Raw genomic sequence first — 14,642 nt, forward strand, 5'->3', positions numbered from 1 at the left:
AGGTTCTATTGATTGTCTTTCAGCCTGTTTGTGGCCAGACTCCAGAGCTGCTCTTCCCATGTCAACCTTTCTGCTGCCTGAGCTCCTCCAACAAGAACCTGCTGGCTGCTCCTGGAAGCACATCTAAGACTAGGAATGATTTACCTGAAGGAGATCTCTGTTAATCACTGTTTTCTTAAACCTCCAGGAATGTTTGTGAGGTTCTTTCTGTAAATTTCCACTTAGTTGCAAAACTCCAACACGCCTTAATGCACTTTAATCTGAATCTATCCTGCAGGCCTGTAAACAAGCCGTCAGACAAACAGCGTGACACACGGCTGATAATGCTGGTGCATGTAAAGTGAGCGTGCCTCTCCGGGCTGGATGTGAAAGGTCAGTGTCAGGCAAACAGCAGTGAATGAAGCGCAGCGCTGTGATCGCTCCACTTCACAATGAGTGACGGACAGAAATAGATCAAGTGGCCGACGGGGTCACAGTACACGCTGGGTGTGGACCGGCTGGCGAAGGCCTCACCCCGGTGACTCAGGCCTCGTAAACACAACACCTTCCTCCGGCTGCAGCTCAGTGGCCCGTTTGCAATCTGATATCAGTGATGTCATAGTTTTCACGTTATCTTTGCATCCTATATGTATCAGTATGTAAATATAAGCTTTAATGGTTTGTTCTGTTTGTTCTGCATCGTGATGTGTGTAAATAAGAGAATCATTTAAACGCTGTGTGGAAACGACATGCAGCTGAATCAGATGCTTCTCGTACAACAACAGAGCACAAGTGGACAAAGACAAGGCGAGCACATGCTCATCGTACCTGGAAATGGTTTGAGCTCTTTCCAGTGGTTATTACAGTTGAGCATTTCGTTTTTTCACCCAGAAGCATGTGAGTCTCCCGCAGACTGTAAGAAAGATTTTGTGCAATTTTTCAGTCATAAACGTCTTCTAGCAGAAACATGATCTCTCTGACAAATCCTACATTTCTAAACAAAGTGGTGTCACAGATGATCAAGTGAGGAAACACTGGACCCCGAGGCAGAGAAATGTGTGTCTTAAAGCAATCAGGTGCTGTGCTGACCCTCCACCTGTCCACCAGGGGTCCCTGTGGAGGCTGAGTCGAGGTGATCGAGCCACACCTGGGCCCTGTGGCTCAGCCTGAAGAGGCCTCCGTCGTGCCCTCATCTGGTCTCTCTCTGGCAGGTTGTTTGGTTTTGGAGTTTGGTTGTTTTTTGCTTTGTAGTCACCACCCAGTTGTCGTCTCCTGGTTTCTGTTACAGGTTTTGAGCCGAGCGGTAACGGCGCTAATCAGTCCAGTGTGTGAACAACTGGCAGGTAGCATCATAACATTTAAGACTAAGAAGAAAGACCTCGGTATTAATGAGCTGGACTTTTACCAAACTGCATCTGTGCAGACTTGTATGTTCACATGCTGCTCCGGCGGTTTCAAAATCAAACAAACAAGTACACATGTAGAGGGATGAAATATGTTAAATCAACATGTGCTACCACTACATTAAAATTAGCTGCAGCTAAACACAGCGTTATGCTCCATATATTACAGCGGGACTGTGTGTGCGTCTCATTTCATTCCTTCTTCCCGAAGCGGCACAGCTCGAGCCGTGATCTGGCTCCGGGGAGATGTGAAGTTGATTTGTGGTTCTTTGGCTTTTTAGGGAAAATAAAAGACATGCTTGTGTGTTTCTGTCTTTTTTTTTTTACCCTCCATCTATTCTGAATCGAAGCATTCTCCGCCTCCAGAACCCAATCTGTCAGCCAACGTGAATAAGTGTGAGAGACTTGAGATTGTGCCTCGGGTGGCAGAAGTGGACTTAGGTCACTTGAGGTGGTTGTAGGTTTATAAACAGTGCATGACTCATTGAAGTAGGTTTCGGGAGCACAAAGAGCTGTTATCCAGTCAGGAGGCAACAGATTGTTTGCACTGGAAATGATGGGTTGGAAATCCTGAGAGTGAAAAATACAAAAGTGTGTCTAAGGAAGAGATGAAGCACAAAGTGAGGCCTTTAGCAGTCGCCATTCCTTTTTTATTTTTCCATTGTGCGTCTGTTTGTGTTTGTCGGACAGCTAATTGTTCTCTCGCTTCGCTGCCGGTTTGTGAATCTCCTCTGCAGGGCATCCAGAGCTCTAATAAGCTATAAGTTGTTTACAGGAATAGCACTGCTGCCCTCAAACCTCAACCATGTTATGATTTATGGAAAGCTGTGGTCTTACCAGAGATTTAGGCAATTACCAAAGTCTAGTTTCACTCAGATTTATGCCTTGGTGAGAGACTCTGGAGCCTTTTAAGTTGTGTAAACTGGAACACTGTGCCTCTCACAATAGTAATATTTGGCCGCTTTGCATTCTTAGAGGGAGCTGGTTAAAGTTAGTCTCCTTTCACAGACTGAGTTTATTTATCTCCTCTGAGTTTCTTCCTTCAGAACAAGTATTTCTAAAAGGGGACAAACAGTTTCTCACTTGTTCGAAGATGTTTTTTTGTTGGTTTCATCCCATATTTTTCAGTCAAATAAGCTCTCTGGAGTGGCTCAAAGTGACCAAGTAGAAAACGAAGCCACAGAATTCCCTGAGACCTTAAGGGGTGCTTCAAAAAGCGGAACATTTGATCTGTTATTGAGGCCATTAAAGCTGGCACCAGAAGATTTGAAACGTCTGAACTTCAGTAAACTGCACACTTACATTCACCAAAGCAGCCACTCTCTGGAACCAAAGGGGAAAGAAAGGCTGAAGATTTAAGTTGTAAATATGAGCATATGGCTCTTTCTGGACAGAGGAGGGCTGATCATACCTGACACCAGGATTACATCCAGACCGATGGAGCAGCCACCACACCGGCCAAAAGCTAAAGTCGTTGTGGAGCCGCCTGAAGGTGCAGCGCCGCTAATGGTTAGCAGATGCAGACCCTTCAACGTCTCTCTCTATTGAAACCTACAGCACTTTAAAAGTCCCCATTTCCTCCTGAGAATGTAATGCACATCGATGTTTTTCGCATTAAGGTGAACTTATACAGTCCATTTGGTTGACTTATGTGCTGCTTGTCAGCTGTCATGGCTGCTGCCTCGTTAACTTGCAGACAGTTTGTATCGTACAAAACTTTTAATTCATGACATGAGACACAGTTCTTGGGAATAAAAAGCATCATCTGTCACTCTTCAATGCTCCATAAACTCAGTATACAACAGTAATGAGTACGCCCCTGTGCAGCATCACTGAAATGATCAAGATTAAAATTGGTATCAGCTGACAGTAGTTGCACCACATTTGGGAATTTGCTCTAAAGTCAAATTTAAAAAGTTTACTGTATTAAAAATACAGGCTGCAGAGTAGCACAGCAACAACACCGAGAGGTTTATTTATTTGTGTTTCGTACGTCCAGCTTTATTCCTGATGATAGACTCGTCCCTTCATATGATCAACCCTCGCGGATCCTGAGGTCCTCGGCCTTTTATCCATACCAGAACCAGAACCAGAACCCACGGTGAGGCGGCATTCAGCCACTACAGCCTCGACCTGTGGAGCAGCCTGCCGGAGAGCCTCAGACTGTCGATGTTTCTATAAGAAGGTTAAAGACGCACCTTTTTAATCAGGCTTTTAATTGACCTTTACATTCTTATCATTTATTCATTGATTATCGTGTGTATTTTGCTCTTTTAATTTTAATTTTATCTGACATCCGGCCTTTTATACTTAAAAATTTTTAGTTTTTAACTCCAGTGTTTCCTTAGAGGGGTCCTCCACACGGGGGGTTCTGTCTGTGGGTCCCTACAGTCCGGCTGGATGGGGGGCTCCCCACCTCGGTGTGGGGGTCTGGGTGCCGGCGCCCCCAGTGGTCATGGTCTGCAACTCCTCCCAGTGTTTCCACGAGCCTCAGTGCCATGTGGTGAGAGTGTGTGTGTGTGTGTGTGTGTGTGTGTGTACATGGAGGATGGGAGGAACAGGCTTTCTTCTCTTTTTTTCTTTTTTTGACAATGTTTTTAATGCCGTAAAGCTCTTTGCGTTGCTCTGCATGAGATGTGTGATATAAATAAAGTTTGATTTGATTATGGAGGACACCAGATTTGTCGTTCTTCAGACTGTTTTTGTTGTATTGCTCTATCTTTCTTTTTAAATCCCCTCAGAGGTGTTCTGTTGGATTCAGGTCGGGCAGCATTCTTGTCCCGGTCGTAGTTTTCACTTTTCTCCTCTTTAGAAGCTCATGTGTGATTTAGGCAGCATGAGCTGGGTCACTACATCGCTGGATGCAAAGTTCCTGCAGACTGGGCTCATCCTGTCTGCCAGTGTTCTGATTGATCCACACATTTATCCCCATGCACGACCTTTTTCCACAGAGGTACAGGACTTTATAAAAATGTGACAGGAGCAAACAAAGGCCCAGAAACTGCTTGTAATTGTACTTATGGTTTAATTATAATGCGGTTTCAGAACCTTTCCCCTGCACTCTACGGTCAGATGTGTTTACATGCTCTCAGAAACCAGTTGAGTTACAGAAATCCGGTTGTGCCAGTAAATCGGAAATGTTTCTGTTACAGATTGACTCGATGTCTTCAGCTGGAAACAGAATAGTTTGTAGGACTTGACAGATCCTCTCAGGAGAACATGTGTGGACTGGTGCCACAAAGAAGTAAAATATGCATCTGAAAAATTCTCCGTCATGACAGAGCTCATTTTCTCTTTTATTCCTGTCTCACGCCCACGTGTTGGCGAGCTGTGAGCTCCTCAGCCTCACAGGTGCAGAAAAAAAAAAGAAAACGTTGGTATTTTGAGTTTGTTGAAAGAGATCGACAAGCAGGAACAGGCTCTCGCTGCAAAGCCATCGTGACAGACGGGCATTGAAATGAGCCGTCATTTCACAAACAGCTGTCATACGCATCGCCCTGCTGACTCACCTTCACCACCATCCCACCCCACGTTCACTAATATGGGTGAAAAGCAAGAAGGTACACGAACGCAGCCGCCTGTAATGTACTCACACACACACATGCATTCCCACACTTGATGGTATAGATGTGACAGCTGCAGGCAGGCTGTCTAAACACTGCACTGCTGCTGCAGCCACTTCTGACAGCACTGCAAGTGAAAGTGAGCGTGTGTGTGTGTGTGTGTGTTTGTGGTAATTCGCCATCTGGAGGGTCATTTTAGGTGCGTTTATGGTGGCAAAAGGTTAAAAGACTGGAAGTTTCATGCATTTCTGACAAAGGCAGCAGCTGCACGGCATCACTCGAGTTCCTTTGCAGACCAGTAAGTAAAGTGATCCCATCTTTTATGCCGGCGTTTTAGATCCGCCCACAAACATACGTGCCTCACCTTGCAGTGTCACCTCATTTTACTTTAATTGGACCATTATGTTGTTCTCACTGGAACACCTGGTTCTGAAAATGACTTGCAAACATTAAGACAGCAATTCAATTCATTATAAAGACTAAAATTAAAATCTGTAACGAAACATAAAAATTTTTTTTTTTTAAAAATCATGCAGTGCAGTAGATGTGAAGGTTCTGCATCAGCTGTTCAAAGTGCAAAACTTTAATTAGCCTTAAGCTCTACATGCTTTTAAAACATAGACGTCTTAGGTTTCATCTCACTGTTACACAAATATTCATTTGATCCACTTAATGAATACTTGTCTTGGTTTACTTTGCTGCAGGCGCTAATATAAAACACTTATCAAGAACCATAACATCAGAAATAACACGTTTTATTTCATTCATATAGATTTTAATCATATAAAAACACGGCGTTGGATATTTTTAAAGCTGTATTTCCCCAGAAGCGTCACATTCTGCTGCGTTACTGTGCAATTACTGTTATGTGCGACGCCCTAAGTGGTCCTGTGATTTAATTTTCTATTTGCTCTTAATAACTTTCTGTTCAGGCCTCTCTCTTTCTGTCTCACTCACAGCTGTCCCAACACTTTCACTGGCATAGCAGCCCTTCATTACTTGGAGTCAGAGCTAGACATGCCTGACGTGCCTACCTCGGCAAATCACAAACCGCTGTGGGGAGGTGGGATCCAAACACCCGGACAGGTGCTACTGAAGCGCCGTCGCTGCCAATTGCGGGCGCCGCTCCAAAAGCTGTCACATATCCAGGTCCGAGGGGCGACGACAGATAGAACTACGTAATAATAGAGACGTAGAAATAGAGTATGACCAGCTTCTGTAGGCGCTTTTAGACGTGAGACCGTTTTCAGCAGCACTGGAGATAAACTGCAGCAGATTTATGAGTCAGGCTCGACTTCATGGGATCACAAAGAAAGCAAATTACATCAACTGAAACTTTTTTTTTTTTTTTAATTATTCACGACTGCCCAACCAAAGAGCAGCCTGAGGATTCTGGCGAGAAAATTAAAGTTCTTGTGGGTGGGTTTCACAAGTCGATATCTTGTGTGAGCTCAGTAAATCCCATGTTGTGTGAACATAAAGCAGTTTAATATGTCAGAATCTTGGCAGCATGAACCGTCCTCTGTTTGCTTGGAGAGTAAGTCGAGTATCTCGGGCACATGACCAGCTGGGATCAACAGCGAAGCCTGAAAGCTGAGCTCAGTGTTGTCAATCACCTGCCGCTAATTGCTGCTGGCAGGTTGGGCGGAGGGGAGGAGGGGAGCGGAAACTACCAGTGTTTATATTACCGCTGATCTTTAAACTTACCTACCACAGTTTTCACATCCGAGGCCCCTTTTTAGGCGAGTTCCACAAGTCGACTGCAGATTAGACGTAACTGGACTGAAGGAGCGGTTTCAGGTTTGGACAGATCCAGCTGTGAGTGTGTTCTGTCAGCTCATTGTGGTGTGCCGGGAAGCTGCTAGCTATGTTATTTTTGTAAATGGTGTGAGGACGAGATGCTGTGCACAGTTCTCTGGTAGATCGGTGTGGCTGGTAACGCTGGTGTTTGCTGTTTTGGTGAATTTGGATAAAGCTTTTGGATGCCAGTCTATTTACAATTCCATCCTAAACCAAATAATGGATGCACAAACGGGACCAACAGATGTTTGTATCACTCAATCATAATATGAGTCACTCTGTATTTGAACAGTACTCATTTCTGTGTCATTCCTCTTTCATACTTCACCACATGTGTGTTAAATAGAAAATATAAATGTACAACGTCCTTACATTCTGGTCACATTCTGCCGAGCGTATTCTGAAAGTGATCATCATGTGCGTATAGTATATGTTTCACTGACGTCATTTTAACTACCTGTTTCCTCATCTCCTCTCTCCTTGAGTCTCTTCCTCGCCTCCTCTGCTAACATCCTAGGTAGGAGGGACTAAAACACAAGGGGAGGAGTCGAAATGCAACGAGTGGAGGGTGTCCACATGAAAATGCATCTGGGTTACTTGAAGGACGTTTGGGGTTTTGCATGCTGGAAGCAGTTACCATGAGAACCCAGTGGGATTATCCAGGAGGAGCTGTAACATGGCAAAGTGCCAGAGCTAGAAAACTGAGCATTCAGAACAGAAGAAATTAAAAGAGTGTTTCGGGGACATTAAAATGGGGCCTAAAATACGCCCCTGTGGGACGCCATAAAAGAGGAAAATGTGAAATGTCATGGAAGTAATTTCATTTAAAGAAGGACCTCAGTGTAGAGCTGCTGTAGCTGCTTCACACCAGCTAGAAATAAACAGAATACTACAATAATATATATATATATATATATTTTTTTTAGGCTTTTGCCTTTATTCAGAGCAGTAGAGAGAGACAGGAAAGGGGGGAGAAGAATGGGGACAGACCTGCAGCAAAGGGTCGTGAGCGGGATTCGAACTCACAACCGCTGCATCGGGGAACTACAGCCCCTGTTCATGGGCCGCCCGCTCAACCAGGTGAGCTATAGGGGGGCCCAATAATATATTATTTTAGTTTAATCTTTATTGTTGCATGTATAACGGGTACATTTAGTTGATACAGATAGTTTAAATGGACAAAACTTCAGATTTTGTCAGTTTATTCACCATCTATTTTTTCCTTTTGTGCACCATAAATAAACATCTTATTAACATATGAACACATGTAAACATAACATATATGATACCTCAACATCAGCATGTTAGCATGCTCACAATGACATGCTCACATTTCATACAAATAACTAAGCGCTGCTGCCTCACAGAGCTGCTTGTGTGATTATATGAAGTCTGGAAATATTGTGCTCATGTCCAGCTCTGTATTTTTATTCTGGGACTTCATTAAAGTAACTTTACATGATTTGCAGTTTTGAAAACAAAACCCTTTTTTTTTTTAAGCTGATACTTTATCAGACCCCAGCTCAGCCCCGTGGGGAACAAGTCAGGTTAGCTGCTGTCTCCAACTCCAACAAGCTCACTGAGGTTCTTGTGAGCTGCACCACCTGCTCTTTGTGAGGCTGCTGTGCTTCTACCAAACGACTGTGAAAAAGGTAAATCTGAACTGAATTGAATTTCATTAGAATTTGTGTAATAAAAGCAGTCGGACCCTGAGCAGAGATCACCCCCTGAAGGACATGTGTGGACAAACACTTCCGGACACCTCTACACTTCCTCCCTTTCTCAGTCCCATCTGATACCAGTGAGCCCAGTAGGGTCATCTGGAACCAAATCAACAGGTGGCTTTCAACGGAGGCTCTCAGCGCCCTCAGGGGCCCCCTGACAGAGCCGGAGGACAATCCTCCTCCTTAGAGCCTTCAGGAATTCATCTCGACTTTATTCTCAGCACTGTCTCCTTTTACTCTTTCCTCTGCGCTTCCTTAAACGTCCACAATGGCCTTTAGGTTGGCAGTCACTCGATATGGAAGGAGGAGAGGAAGGAGGCGCCTCAAGGACCAGGTCATTCTAGTTGGCTGAGCAAATGGGAACATCTGCCACTCCACTTTGACCCACGTCTCCAATAAAAAACACACAGGAGGCGTCGTCTGAGAATATGAGCACGTTCCAGCTCAGGGCATCGGAATGCTGAGATAATGTTGTGATAAGCAGTTGGATGAATGCTACGGTCTGACTGTTCTGCCTCTTCCCCCGTAGGCTAGATCAGTACTTTCCAAGGACAGTGGGGAGGAGAGGGAGGAGGAGGCGAGGGAAGGAAGCGTAGGATGAGAGGGTTTTGTGGGATGGCTCCTTAGTTGGGTCATGACTCGATTCAAAGGCCTGGTGAGCTTCTAACTGGAGAAGATGTCGGTGTAATTAAGGAAGTTATTAATTTAGAATAAGACGGGTTGAGGAAAGGGAGGGCTCGTGTGTGACTCATACTCTGATAAAGTTAAAGCTCAGCGATCGACAAGCAGCTCCAGCGTGAAGCTCAGTTAGTGTTTGTGAGTTGTCCCTGCTAAAAGGCACCTGAATGATCTCTTTATTTCTGTCCAGTAAACCGTTAATCATTTCATTCAGTGCAAAAGATCAACGCTCACACAGCTCAGGCAGGTATTACAGAAAACATTAATCCTTTACTGTTATTTCTGTGGCAGAGTTTTAGTTGTCTGTATTTGTAACATTAACCTGAAACCAAAGAAGCTCTGCAAGGTTGACATCAAAAGTAAAGTCACCTTTTGTTTAAGCCTTTTTAGTCTGTTTGTTATTTCATAGGTTAGCATTGCATTAGCATTTTGCTAACACAAACACATGACACAGATTAACTCTGTATCGGGGGCTTTGGCCAGTTATGTTGGAGCTACTGCAGAATTTTTATTTTGCCTACAAAAAAAAAATCTCTTTTTTTAAAGTCATTTAATTAAAAGAACTTATTGCCCTGACTCTGCATTCATGCATGATTTCACTACTGTTGGCCTTGTGGCCACACATATAAATATAGATTACACCTAAATTAGTTACAAATATGTGAACCCATGACAAAAATTGCATCATATCTTTAATGTTTTAAATGTTGTAGTTTGACCCCTGTGGTTGAGACGTCTCACTCCACTTTGGTTTTAACTGTTTATGTTCTAAGCAGTCTCTTGTAAATCTTCCAGCTTTATGGAAATTTAATACTAACTCAGTGGTTAGCACCGATGCTCACAGCCAGAAGACCCCCGGTTCGCGTCCCGGTGAGGACACCCGGGATCTTCCTGCGTGGAGTCTCCATGTTCTCCCCGTGCAGCGTGGGTTCTCCGGCTTCCTCCCACAGTCCAGAAACATGCTGAGGTTAATTGGTGATTGTAAATTGTCCGTAGGTGTGAATGTGAGTGTGCTTGGTTGTAAGTGTAGCCCTGTGCAGCGCTTAGAGTAAATGTACTTTCCACCATATATGCTCAGAACATCCCACCTGCTTGACAAACTGTACAGGTGAGGAGAATTAGTTCTGTTTTAAAGGCTGCTCGTTGCAAATATTGTTCTGATTTTGCGTTTCTGTTTTGTGCACCGTTACTGAAATCATCCTCACGACACTTTTAGTTTCTAAAAAAGTTGCACAGTTTTGTTCATGAAGTGAAAACATGGACGTCACTGACAGACTCTAAAAGTGTCTCTGCAGCTCAGTTTTAGGAGCAGCACTCAAACGGATATGGAGCACCATGACTGTCAGAGCTGCAGCTACAGTCTCATCCCCCGAGGCAAAACAACTTTATGGTTTTGGGAATTTTAAGACTGTGGCTTGAACATTAGGGTTTCCGGCTGCACCCGTCCAATTCAAGTACGCTAGCCGGCAGATTCCCCAGAGGGAGGCCTGCTGGGATTTAGTGGCGATTGGAATTATATTTGGGAACATTTGGTGGTCAGGGCTGAAGTATCTTTCATTAGTTTTGGAAGTATGCTCCTCAGAATGCAAATAATCAGAATCAAAATACAGGCAGGCTGTGAAGAGACACCCGGTAACACAGCCTCGTGTTATAGTTTTTTATCTTTATAACTCTGGTGTGATGCAGCAGGTCAATGCTTCCCGTTAAAAAGGACGACAGCTGCAGCTACATAAGCTGGTGAGACGAGTAAAGAGAGCCATGCCTGTGCTTTGCTCGTTTTCTCTTTCCTGTCATTATGCCTACAGTAGAAAGAAAGAAAGGAGTGTGACCAGAAGAGGTGAAGCACAAGTGATTTATGGTGCCCTGACAGGCCAAGACTTGGAATGTTAATTGACACCCTGCTCTCATCGTGAGAAGAAGCAGATCAGACTGGTACATGGCAGCGAAACGCCAAGACAAAGAAGACTTCCGCTGGTGCCGCTCCCCCCTTCCTTCAGATTCATAGCTCTTCTAAGATTACACACTTTGCCTGTGAGCGACGAAGCCGAGTCGAAGAGGACTCGTGAGCTCGTGTCCTTCCAGTCGACCTCATTCATATTTCTGAGCCGCTCTCCTCCTGAATTCTTTTCCACAAGATGACATTTTTAAAGCTCGATTTTAGCCAGAAAATGAGAAGAATGTTGAAAATTTAGAGGTTCTTTTTTCAGACGCTGATAAGTGCTTGTTTTCTGGTTTGTGTCTTTTTGGCGTTGAGCTTCCTGCATTCCTCGCTGGTGTCGAAACAATTTGTCCTACATGAGAACGCAGAATCAAGCAGCTTGGATGGGAGAAAAAAAACTCTTTTCTAATCACTTTGCTGCACCTTTTTAAAACTGTTTGAAGTTAATTTTCAAATCGCCTTCAGCCAGTCGTGCTGCTCTCATCCGGTGGCCTGAATCTCACTGGAAGGAAGTCCAGAAAGCAACAAGATGCTTGATTACGTGGCTGCTCTTTGAAGTTAAATGTGAGATGCATCAACACAGCGATGGTCCAAGTGCTGTAAACATCAGTTTCGACCAGCACACGCCTGCTTTTCTTCAAGCATTCATAAAGTGACAGTGCAGAGGAAGCTAACAGGGTTTCACAGAGAACTTGTGATGGTGGTTAGAAGCCTGTGAAGGCCTGAACCTTTAGCACCAGGAGCTTCAGCGTTCCACCTGTAGAAAGTGCTGCGATGTGCTTCGTCTCCACGGCGCTGGGAGCCTGAAGCAGCGCTATGATTTGTTGCAGAGATTTGGAGGCTATTTACATTCGTGCGGGCTTCTTTGTGGACGCTGACTTCCTCATACGATGCTGAGGTTTGGGCTGTTAATTGCAGCTGTTAGTTGTTGGGAATATAAATCAGATTTTTCACATAGTTGGTGGACTTTGGTGGGTTTATTTTTTTGTTTCACAGGGTTNAGAGACATAAATCTGAGCATCAGCTGCCTCTGAATGCTTCCCGTCAGCACCGGCCTCTTCAGCCGTTTGAAATACAAATGACCACAGTGGAGCCAACCACACATGGATGGTTTACATTACAACTCAACACGAAGGTCGCACATACCCCCGAGCTTCCCAGCCTCTCACCTCAGTGCACACACCGGGGCCACATTACCACCGACATTTGCTCATTACCACATGCACACATTTGTATGTATAATATAAACAACTTACAGATGTCTCCCCACTACGCTGATTTGTGAAAATCTAGCTGCCATGTGTTTTAGTTTCTACGGTGAGTATTAGCGCCGTGTGGTTTCAGGCCTGTTCAAGGTAGAAGAAATTAGAATTCAGAGCGATCTTTATCTGACTTTAACCCGGACTGTCCATGCTTAACGCGGCTTCCGGGTAATTTGCAATTCATCTGTGCAAACAGCTCCATGTACCTTGGACCTGCTTCTTAATGCCCCGTCCTTATCAGGCAGCCATAAATCTGACAAGGCACACGGAAATACTTTCTCAGGCCCGGTCCTGAACACGGAGGGATCAAAGGATTTTGGGTGGGGGGTTATTTACAGGAGATGGCTGGACTAACAGATGAGCCCATGTCCAGTTCTCACATGCGCTGGCCCGGGCCACACTTGTTGCGCTGTGGTTGTGTTGGTGGAAACAATGGCCCTGCTGTTAGCCTGTGGTTGTGTTACACCTGTGCTTCCCCCAAAGACACACGTTACCTCAGCCTGCCCACCAACCACACAACCCGATCCACTGCAGATCTCAGTTTACATCCTGCAGTAACTTTTAGTGCCGCACTACAAAGAACAATGCACATTCAACGGCCTTACAAGGTCAGATAATGAAGGCACGTCTTATCGGTTCATATCGACGCTGAAATATCAAAGGTTGGATCCTTTCCCCGTCCTAGCTCCACAAACCTGAGCCCACAGACCCTCCCCTGCTCTCCTTGAGGACGAGGTGTGAGAAGCGAGAGGCGGCGTGAAGGCAGCTGTGGGGGGATGGAGTGGGTGGAGAGAGAGAGCGGGCGGTTGGATTTTAGGGGTTCAAAAGCTCACAGAGAGAGCCTCGGCGTTCTTCTGCGGTTTAAGGGGGCCTTTGTGAAACTGGAGTCCCCAGAAGGCACGGGGGGCAGGGTGAAGGGAGGGCGGGAGGGCGGTGTGGGGGTCTGGGACACAGCAGAAGCCCACCTCCTTTCTCGCAGTGTCAGCGTCACAGGTGTGTGAACAACAATGCATGTGTGTGTCTGAGAGAGCCCCACGTCCAATCAATGACACACTGTATTGTAATCACGCACTGTGGGGACAAGCCTGCTGCTCAAAGGTAAACACAATTGGGAATAAACTCTTAGGTAGCAGGTACAGCCCTCGGACCGGAGCTCTGGTTTCCATGACTGGAGGGGAAAGGACCGGGAAGCAAGATGTAAAGCACAGCGCCTCCTTATCGCTTCTATAGCCGTTGCTCCACACTTCGCCATAGTAACACCGGGCAACAAACAATGAGAGCAAGTCCGATAAAGCTGGACAGTGAATTCCACTCGGCAGCAGTTGCTAGGTAAAGGACTTTTCCTAATGCCCCATATTCATACTGGACTCCCCCTCTCCCACTCCCACACACCCTCCTGAGACTGAAAAAACAGATTAAACCTTTTTTTTGTTCATAACTTGACCGGTGCCTATCTGTGGGGTTGACAGGCCGCTGCATTTTTGGGATATTTCCCATAAATTATGATGGGCTATCAGTGGGCCAGCTGTACTCTTGAATTCTGGTATTCATGGTTGCTATTATGCTTATATGAATACATCTCTCTCCGCCTGTCACCACGATTCTGCTCCTGTATGAGGGGAAGCTCGGAACAAAGAGACGTCAAGTAAAGCGACTCCCGCTCCCTCCGCGGGCCCATTCAGCGGGGCAAATAATTCTAAATCAATACCTCCATGTAAATGATTCTGGTGCCCCGCCGGCTGCCTGATAGCAGGTAGGCAACACTGGAGATAGCCTTCTGGTGCCTTCAAGTGCTCCCCGGAAACCAGGATTCTTTGTGGCTGCTTAGTTAATACCTAAACTTTGCTGTCAAGACAAATCAGTGCTGATTCAGGCTACAATTAATGATTTTATTTCAATTAAAGAACAAAGAGTTTGGCGTATGAAATGTCAGAAAATTGGAAAAAAAACTAAAATTCTAATTTAGTTTAATGATGGAAAAAAGATCAAATTGTCACATTTCAGAAAATAGAACCAATAAATATTTGACATTGATGATTATTTTGTTGCCTTACCATTTGAAGGGCCTTCTACACCAATAAAAACAAATTGAGCTGAACTGAATATTGGTTGCACTGATACATTATTTAGCCATTATTAGAACTGTTGGATCAGTTATAAAATCAATACAGCAGCCCACTAGCTGTCACGACTTCCCAACATGCCTCTTAATTCTTCTGAACAATGACATATTCTGCATGTTGCCTTAATGCAGCTTCCTCAGGGCTTCATGGATGCACCACAGTGAGGTAGAA

The sequence above is a fragment of the Stegastes partitus genome, unplaced genomic scaffold (assembly GCF_000690725.1).
Source record: "Stegastes partitus isolate 25-593 unplaced genomic scaffold, Stegastes_partitus-1.0.2 Scaffold1035, whole genome shotgun sequence".
In the NCBI taxonomy this organism is placed as follows: Eukaryota; Metazoa; Chordata; class Actinopteri; family Pomacentridae; genus Stegastes; species Stegastes partitus.